This window comes from Hevea brasiliensis, chromosome 7, assembly GCF_030052815.1.
Source record: "Hevea brasiliensis isolate MT/VB/25A 57/8 chromosome 7, ASM3005281v1, whole genome shotgun sequence".
Lineage (NCBI taxonomy): Eukaryota > Viridiplantae > Streptophyta > Magnoliopsida > Malpighiales > Euphorbiaceae > Hevea > Hevea brasiliensis.
This window is the reverse complement of record NC_079499.1, coordinates 88,460,128-88,468,416: the sequence shown is the minus strand read 5'-3', so window position 1 is coordinate 88,468,416 and position 8,289 is coordinate 88,460,128.

Below are 8,289 nucleotides of genomic sequence, written 5' to 3'. Positions count from 1 at the left end.
GTCCAACAGACCTCAGATCGGGTGATTGTCAGATCTGCGCAGAGTCTAGAGTCACCTCATATCTGCAGTGCATGAGGTAGGACATTAGGACTTTGGGTTGTATTTTGTATTTTGCTTTTTGTATTAGTCTTTGGTTGTGATTACAAACTCTTGAAATTATGTGATAATGTAAATATATGAAATTTCATGTTATTGAAATTTTCTGAATATTATGTTGAAAAATGAAATGTTGAGAAATATTCATGAATGTGATTTGAATTGTGATGTGAACAAAAATTTTGAAAATGGTGTTGAGATTGGAGATTGAGTTGATATGCATATATATTGGAGTTCTGGATTTGAAAACTATATTAGAAGTGTTTTTTAAATAGGTTCAGAAGAACTGTTTTCCAATTTACAGCCGGCACTCTGTCAGATTTTCTATAAAAATTTATAAAAAATTCAGATTAATCAATTTGCAAAAAAACGATATAATGGTGAATTTTTGCAATTGGTAAATAATAAATAAATAAATTAAGGAGGGTAAATTATTATGAAATAAGATATGGTACTTTGGCACACTGGGTGGCATATCTTGCTCGACTATACTGTAGATGGGTAAGGGGTGTCACAACCCAAATTATGGGCTGAACTGATACTAGGACTTTGGTCAGCGTAAGGCCTCCAAAGCCCGTAGTAAGCCTAACTGTTCTAGCCCAATTGTAAAGCGCATACTCTAAGTCCCATTTTAAGGAATCAACCAGATAGAGACTGGCCATAAACTGGACTCCCCAATGGAGAGTTTTAGCTCACCCAACATGTGATCACAAAATATATATATATTTTAGGGAGCTCTACTCACCCTCATAATCTTCAACATAATAATTATATCAAATGGGAGCTCAGCTCCCTCATCCAAGATATATATTCATCCAATTCAACCACACATGCATAAATATAGGTTTACAATCTCAAAATAAATAATTTTTTACAGTCCCACTCTAAATATAATATTCCTAGCACATGCGGAGTTCTAAATTTTAAATCAAGAAAATGAAGTACAAGGAACGACTGTTGATAAACCTACAAGAAAGGAAGTAGGTTATTTTGAAAATGAAATCCTCCTGTAGCCTAGAAAAATAGGATGAACAGGAGTGAGTTTTCGACTCATAGAGTAAGATATTGATTTTAAATATAATTTCTATAACTATCTAGAGCTAATGCATCCCTATGAATGAAATGCAACATACATCATCAAAGTCAATCAAATTCAGATAATATTCGAACAAAAAATAATTTAGAGCACTCACATAACCGTGTGTTACATCAATCAAATATATATATATGAGAACTGATCCCCCACACAGCTCTCTTAATTCCAACCTCTTCAGCGAGATCAACTCGAGCCAGACTTTCTCTTAATAATCCAAATGTGGAGTCAAAGAGATCAACTCAAGGTCGTACTCACCTTGACTTAGCATAAAAATGATCGAGCCCCAAGCGAGACTAGTTCAAGGCGATCTGCCCGCCCTACCCATATCTAGTATCACACCACACACACGCTGACACATGCACACAGCTACAAATTACCCTAAGGCGATACCCACATCAATTTCATCAAGTAATAATACAACATAAAGCGTGCCTATAATAGCTATATACATATAATTATAAGTGAATGCATGAGTATGTCTTGCATGTATAATAATATTGAAATTATGAATAAAATCAATATCTACTCATAGTACACTGGAGACTACTGGGGCGGCTGAGTAGAGAAAGATGACTGTCCCTACTCACCTAAACAATTATATTACTGAATTTCTCAGCTCTAATACAAAAAAAGATATTAAAGAGTCAAAAGACACCATAATTTATGCCAAAAATCTGGTAGAGTTTCCCCTATACCTAGAACCTACCCAACCTGCAAAGTGTTTTAAATCATACTTCTAAAATCACAAGTCCCATATCCACATCTCATCGACATCATATGGCCCCTTCTGGGCCCTCTAAACCAGGCAAAACTCATAAGATTAAAAATTTCGGTTATAGCCCCTAACACTGGCATTCTGCAAAATCATTCAAGCTAGCTCTAAATATTCTAAAATTTTACTCCACGGTCCTTAATAATGCCATAAAGCCAATGCAAAAAAGAATTATAATTTTCTAACTACCCACAAATATTTTATGGATTTTTATTATAAGCCCAGCACTAGATAAATAAGGGAACTTAGAGTTTGGGTTTACCTATGCCGATTTTGACGCTTGGAACGCATCGGAGGTATCTGAAACTGGTGGCAGGGACTATGATTTTAACCCATTTTTGAAGCAACTCCGATAACTCGTTTGTCCTACTCAAAATTATAGATCCGATCGCCGGTAAAATTTCCACGAAACGAAGGTACCTATGCAAAGCCCACAACACTAGGAGTTAGAATATAATTTTTATGAAATTAAATAAGCTCATTTAAGGCTCAGAAAAGCACTGTGAAGTCCCTAAAGGAGTGGAAGCGTGATTATTGGGCATTAGAACCTTGAATTTCAAAAATTATTTCTAAGGTTACATGCACCATACCAAGTTTCTTATGAACCTAATCAATTTCCAATGCTCAATTGCATACCAAAACATATTTTAGCATGCATTAAAATTTTGTTTGCCATTAAAGATTATGAATTAATATTTAATTCAATTAAACCCTAACTAAAAGAGGGATTTTTAGGTACTAACCTCTTGATGCACAATTGATGCAATCTTAGGATGTTTTTAGGACCCCAAATGTTGTCCCTCTAGTTTGTCTACTATAAGCACACACCAAAGTAGCAATGGTAGCCCCTAGATTTGCTTCTCAAGCCTTGTCAACCAATTATGAGATGGGGATTATGCTTTGTAAAGGTTGTATGAATGTATTGGGTGTTAGAAACACTTTCTAATAATTTAATTCAGGAGAAAATCTAAGTTTTTCCCTTTGAATCAATTGAGAAATTAAAGAGGAGAGGGAGACACTATGTTGTTGTCCCATATGAGAGAAAAGAGAGGTGGGCTGAATTTTTCCTTATAACTTCTCTTTATATACTTAGGTCAAACCCTAACTCCCTTGCCACATGTCATCACAAGATCCCATCTTGTTATTATTTGATTTAATAATATGGAGCCAAGTGTCAAGCTCCATTTAAATCATGATATGTGTTCTTCCATAATAGGAAGACAAGTGGCAAGATCATATGGTGCCATGTGTCACCATCTCATGGTGCCACATGTCACAATGTGAAAAGACCAATTTGCCCTTACTTTTTAATTTGAGTTCTCAATCCAAAATTATAATTTCTCCTCTTTAAATTAATTTATATCAAATATAAATAAATTAATTAATTAATATCCATTAATTAATTTCTCATAATTAAATTCATATTTAATCAAATTAAATATAAATTTATTTATATTATACATCCAATAACCTAGATTTAGTTTCAAGTCATGCTAGGGACTTTGCAATCTTATTGCAAACCAAACCGCTTTAATTAATTAATTAAACTCTTTAATTAATCAATTAAATCATATTTTAAATAGTGATTAGCTTGTGTATATGTGTGACTTACTAGGCTCATTACTTATTAGCAATAAGAAATGATATTAACTCTTAATATCATTACAACTCTTTCTTACCGTAAATGATTTCTCTAAATCATTTCAAGCATCTCATAAACCATGGTTGATACCTAGCATAGTATGCCATGGCCACCCAATCAGTAATAAGGAATACCTTAAATGAATCTTTAATCATATATTACCATGCACTAGAATCTCTCCGTTATAAAATCCCAATTCGAGTGGAGTCATGGTTAATGTCAAACCCCATTTGCTATGAACATTATGTTCTTTTTTAATTCCAGTTCTTGAATAATTAGATTTTCTTATCAGAAACTCTTTTCTGACTAAATCTGTCTTTCCTAACCAGGAACTTGAAACATAAAAAACAATTAAATGAACATAGGATTTTATCCCTATTTACTTAGGGTAACGGATTCCATCTTGATCAACACCTATTTCCATATATAACTAGTAAGAGCTAACACATGCCCATATACTCATATGCAGTACAAGTATGAAAGCAGTATCAAACTCAAACCACCTATATACAAGATAACTATGTTATCTTAGGTCTAAAGATTACATGCACTGATATGATATAGGACAATGCATTGACAAGAGTAAACTCCATGTGCTTATCATAAGCGTCACTTGTTCAGCCTACTTATCATGTATAAGTGCCTATCATGTTTGTTATGTGGCATGAGACTTACCATTCCATCTTATTTATATCTCATATAAATACCTTGAGAACAAACATGATTACAATCTTTCTGGATAAGTCATGTCCTTTGTGAAGTATCCTCAATTATAAACCAATTTATAATACTTTGTGCTAGAAATACTATCACTCATATTCTCAACAACTTAAGAATAGAATTTCTAATAAAATATCCATAGACCTTTTCTATTACACATATATATATTATGTAAATAGAAAAGTGAAATTGCCTTTTGTTAATAAAATATGTACTAGATACGTACAAAATGATATACTCTAAGGCATACTACTAACAATCTCCCACTAGCACTAGAGCCATTCATTACAATATCTTAGACCCATCTTCTCAAGATGTTAGTCTAACTGAGTTTGTGACATAGGCTTTTTGAATGGATCAGCTGGATTTTCAGCTGATGCTATTTTCTGCATGGTTACATCGCCTCGCCCAACTATCTCTCTGATAATGTGGTAGCGCCTTTCTATGTGTTTGGATTTCTAATGAGACCGGGGTTCCTTAGCCTGTATGATCACTCCATTGTTGTCACAGTTGAGAGGAACTACTGACTCAATGGAAGGAACTATTGCAAGTTCTGTCACGAACTTCTTTATCCAAACAGCCTCATTGCAGCATCTGATGCAGCAATGTACTTGGCCTCTGTAGTGGAATCAGCAGTCGTACTCTGTTTGAAACTCTTCCAACTAACTGCACCTCCATTACAAATGAACACAAACCCAGAGGTAGACTTTCTATCATCGATATCTAATTGAAAATCAGAATCAATATAACCATCCAATTACAAGTCACCACCTCCATAAATCAAGAATAAATCCTTTGTTCTTCTCAAGTACTTAAGGATATTCTTGACAGCTATCCAGTATTCCAAACCTAGATTGGATTGATACATGCTAGTCAAACTAATGGCATATGCGATATCTGGCCTAGTACACAACATTGCATACATTAAACTTCTAATAGCCAAAGCATATGGAATCCTGACCATTTTATCTCTTTCTTCTGGTGTCTTTGGAGACATTTCCTTATAAAGATGGATACCATGTCTCACTGGTAACAATCCTCTCTTAGAATGAAGCATGTTAAACCTCTTTAACACCTTTTTCAAGTATAGACTTTGGGAAAAACTAATTATTCTTTTCGCTCTATGTCCATAGATATGAATTCTAAGAATATAGGTTGCCTCCCCTAAGTCTTTTATAGAGAATGTATTTGACAACCATACCTTGACAGTTGTCAACATACCTATGTCATTACCTATCAATAGAATGTTATCCACATATAAGACAAGGAAAGTGACAGCACTATCACTAACCTTCTTATATACACATAGTTCATCCACATTTTTGATAAAACCAAATGACTTAATGGTTTCATCAAAACGGATGTTCTAACTCCTTGAAGCTTGTTTTAACCCATAAATGGATCGCTTTAGCTTGCACACCTTTGAGCTATCTTGGGATTCAAAACCCCTACGTTGTTCCATGAAAATGTTTTCATCAATGTATCCATTGAGAAAAGCTATTTTGACATCCATCTGCCAAATCTCATAATCATAGTATACAGCTATTGCTAATAGAATCCTAATTGATTTAAGCATGGCAACAGGCGAGAAAGTCTCCTCGTAGTCAATTCCTTGCCTTTGGCGAAACCCATTCGCTACTAGCCTTGCTTTATAGGTCTCTACCTTTCCATCAAAACCAATTTTCTTCTTGAAAACCCATTTATTCCCTATAGGTACAATTACCTTCAGGAGGGTCAACAAGATCCTAAACTTGGTTCTTATGCATGGAATCAATTTTGGATTTCATAGCTTCAATCCATTTTGAAGAGTCTATATCTGATATAGCTTCTTCATAGGTAAGAAGATCATCTCCATGATCTATTTCTTCATGAGTAAACAACTCTTGTTTATCTTCATGAAGAAAACCATATCTCACTGGTGGGTGAGATATCCTGGTAAATCTACGAGGAATTACTGTAGATGTTTCATCAATAGGTGTAGGTTGACTAGATGGATCTATATCCATTTGATCTGTTGGTTACTCAGAATTCTCCAATTCCAACTCTATTTGCCTTCCTTTGCCACCTTCTTGAATAAACTATTGTTCAAGAAATATAGCATCTCTGCTTACCACAACCTTTTGTGATGTAGGCAAATAAAAATAATATCCAAAACTTTCTTTTGGATATCCAACAAATCAACTTTTTTCTGATCTGGTTTCCAATTTATCAGTGTTCAGCTTTTTAATATAAGCTGGACAACCCCAAATCTTAACATGCTTAAGACTCGATTTTCTTCCATGCCATATCTCATAAGGTGTGGAAGAAACTGATTTTGATGGAATCCTGTTCAGAATATGCAAAGCTGATTCTAATGCAAATCCCTAAAAGGAGATTGGCATATCATTATAGCTTATCATACTGCATACCATATCTAATAGGGTACGATTTCTCCTTTCAGACACATCATTCAGTTGTGGCATTCCTGGAGGGGTCAGTTGGAAGACAATGCCATGCTCTTTCAAGTATTCATCAAATTCAGTACTTAAGTATTCACCTCCACGATCTGATCGAAGAGTTTAAATACTTTTTCCTATTTGATTTTCTACTTCATATTTAAATTCTTTGAACTTTTCAAAGGATTCAGGTTTGTATTTCATCAAATACAAATACCCAAACCTTAATTTATCATCAATAAAGATAATAAAGTAATGAAAACAGCCTCTAGCCATTTCCTTAAATGGACCACATACATCGCTATTCCAAAATATTTTCAGCTCTTAACCCTTGTCCAATAAAAGGTGATCTAGTCATTTTACCTTGAAGGCAGGATTCACATGTTGGAGTAGGTTCAGAACCCAATGAGGATAAAATTCCCATTTTCTCCAGCTTTGCAATCCTATCTTCTGCAATATGACCTAATCTTAAGTGCCAAATATATGTTGAACTTGAGTTGATCTTCATCATAGCATTACATTCATTTAGATTGCTTGCATTAGATTTGTATTTAACATTATTATCTAAATAATAAAGTCCATCATGCATATAACCCGAGCCAACATATTTATTTCCAAAATAAAGATTGCAAACATCATTTGTGAACTGAAATTCATAACTATTTCTAGTCAAACTAGATATAGAAATGATGTTCTTAAAAGCATCAGGTACATATAAAATATTATTTGAATAAAAAACATGTCCATACAAGTATAAAGATTTGAATCCTATGGTTAAAGCTTCAACGGTTGAGCCATTGCCAACCCGGAGTCTAATATCTTGTAACTGTAAGCTGCTGCTACTTGCTAGTTCCTGCATATCAAAAGTAATGTGAGAACTAGCACTAGTATGTAAAACCCAAGATGTAGATGAACTATGAGTATCAGAATCTAAATAACAAGACATAGACATACCTTTTGAAGGTCTATCTTTCATGTCCTTCAGAGAAGTAAGATACTCTGAGCAGTTCCTTTTCTAGTGCCCATCCTTCTAGCAGTGGAAACACTTTCCCTTGCTTTTGTCAGCTTCGATCTTGCCCTTCTGTTTGGCTATCCTCTTAGAAGGTCTAGAAATTTGAGGTTTCTTATTCTCATTGCCCTTCTTCCTTTTAGACTTTTCAGCAGAAGAAGAAGATGCAATCAAAGTCACCTCTTTTCCTTTATTGCCCGGCATATTCTTTTGGGCAATAACCAGCATGTTAAGCAACCTAGCCAAAGTACACTATTGCTTTGTCATATGGAAATTTGTCACAAAATTTCCAAATGACTTAGACAGGGATTGAAGTATCAGATCCGTCTACAGTTGGAAATCCATGTGAAAATCAAGATGTTCCAGCTGCTCAATAAGCCGAATCATCTTGTGGACATGATCTCCTACATTCTATCCCTCAGACATCCTCATGTGGAATAGCTGTCTAGATATCTCATACCTAGCATTCCTACTGTGCTCACCATACAACTCTTACAGGTGAAGGAGGATCTCACTTGC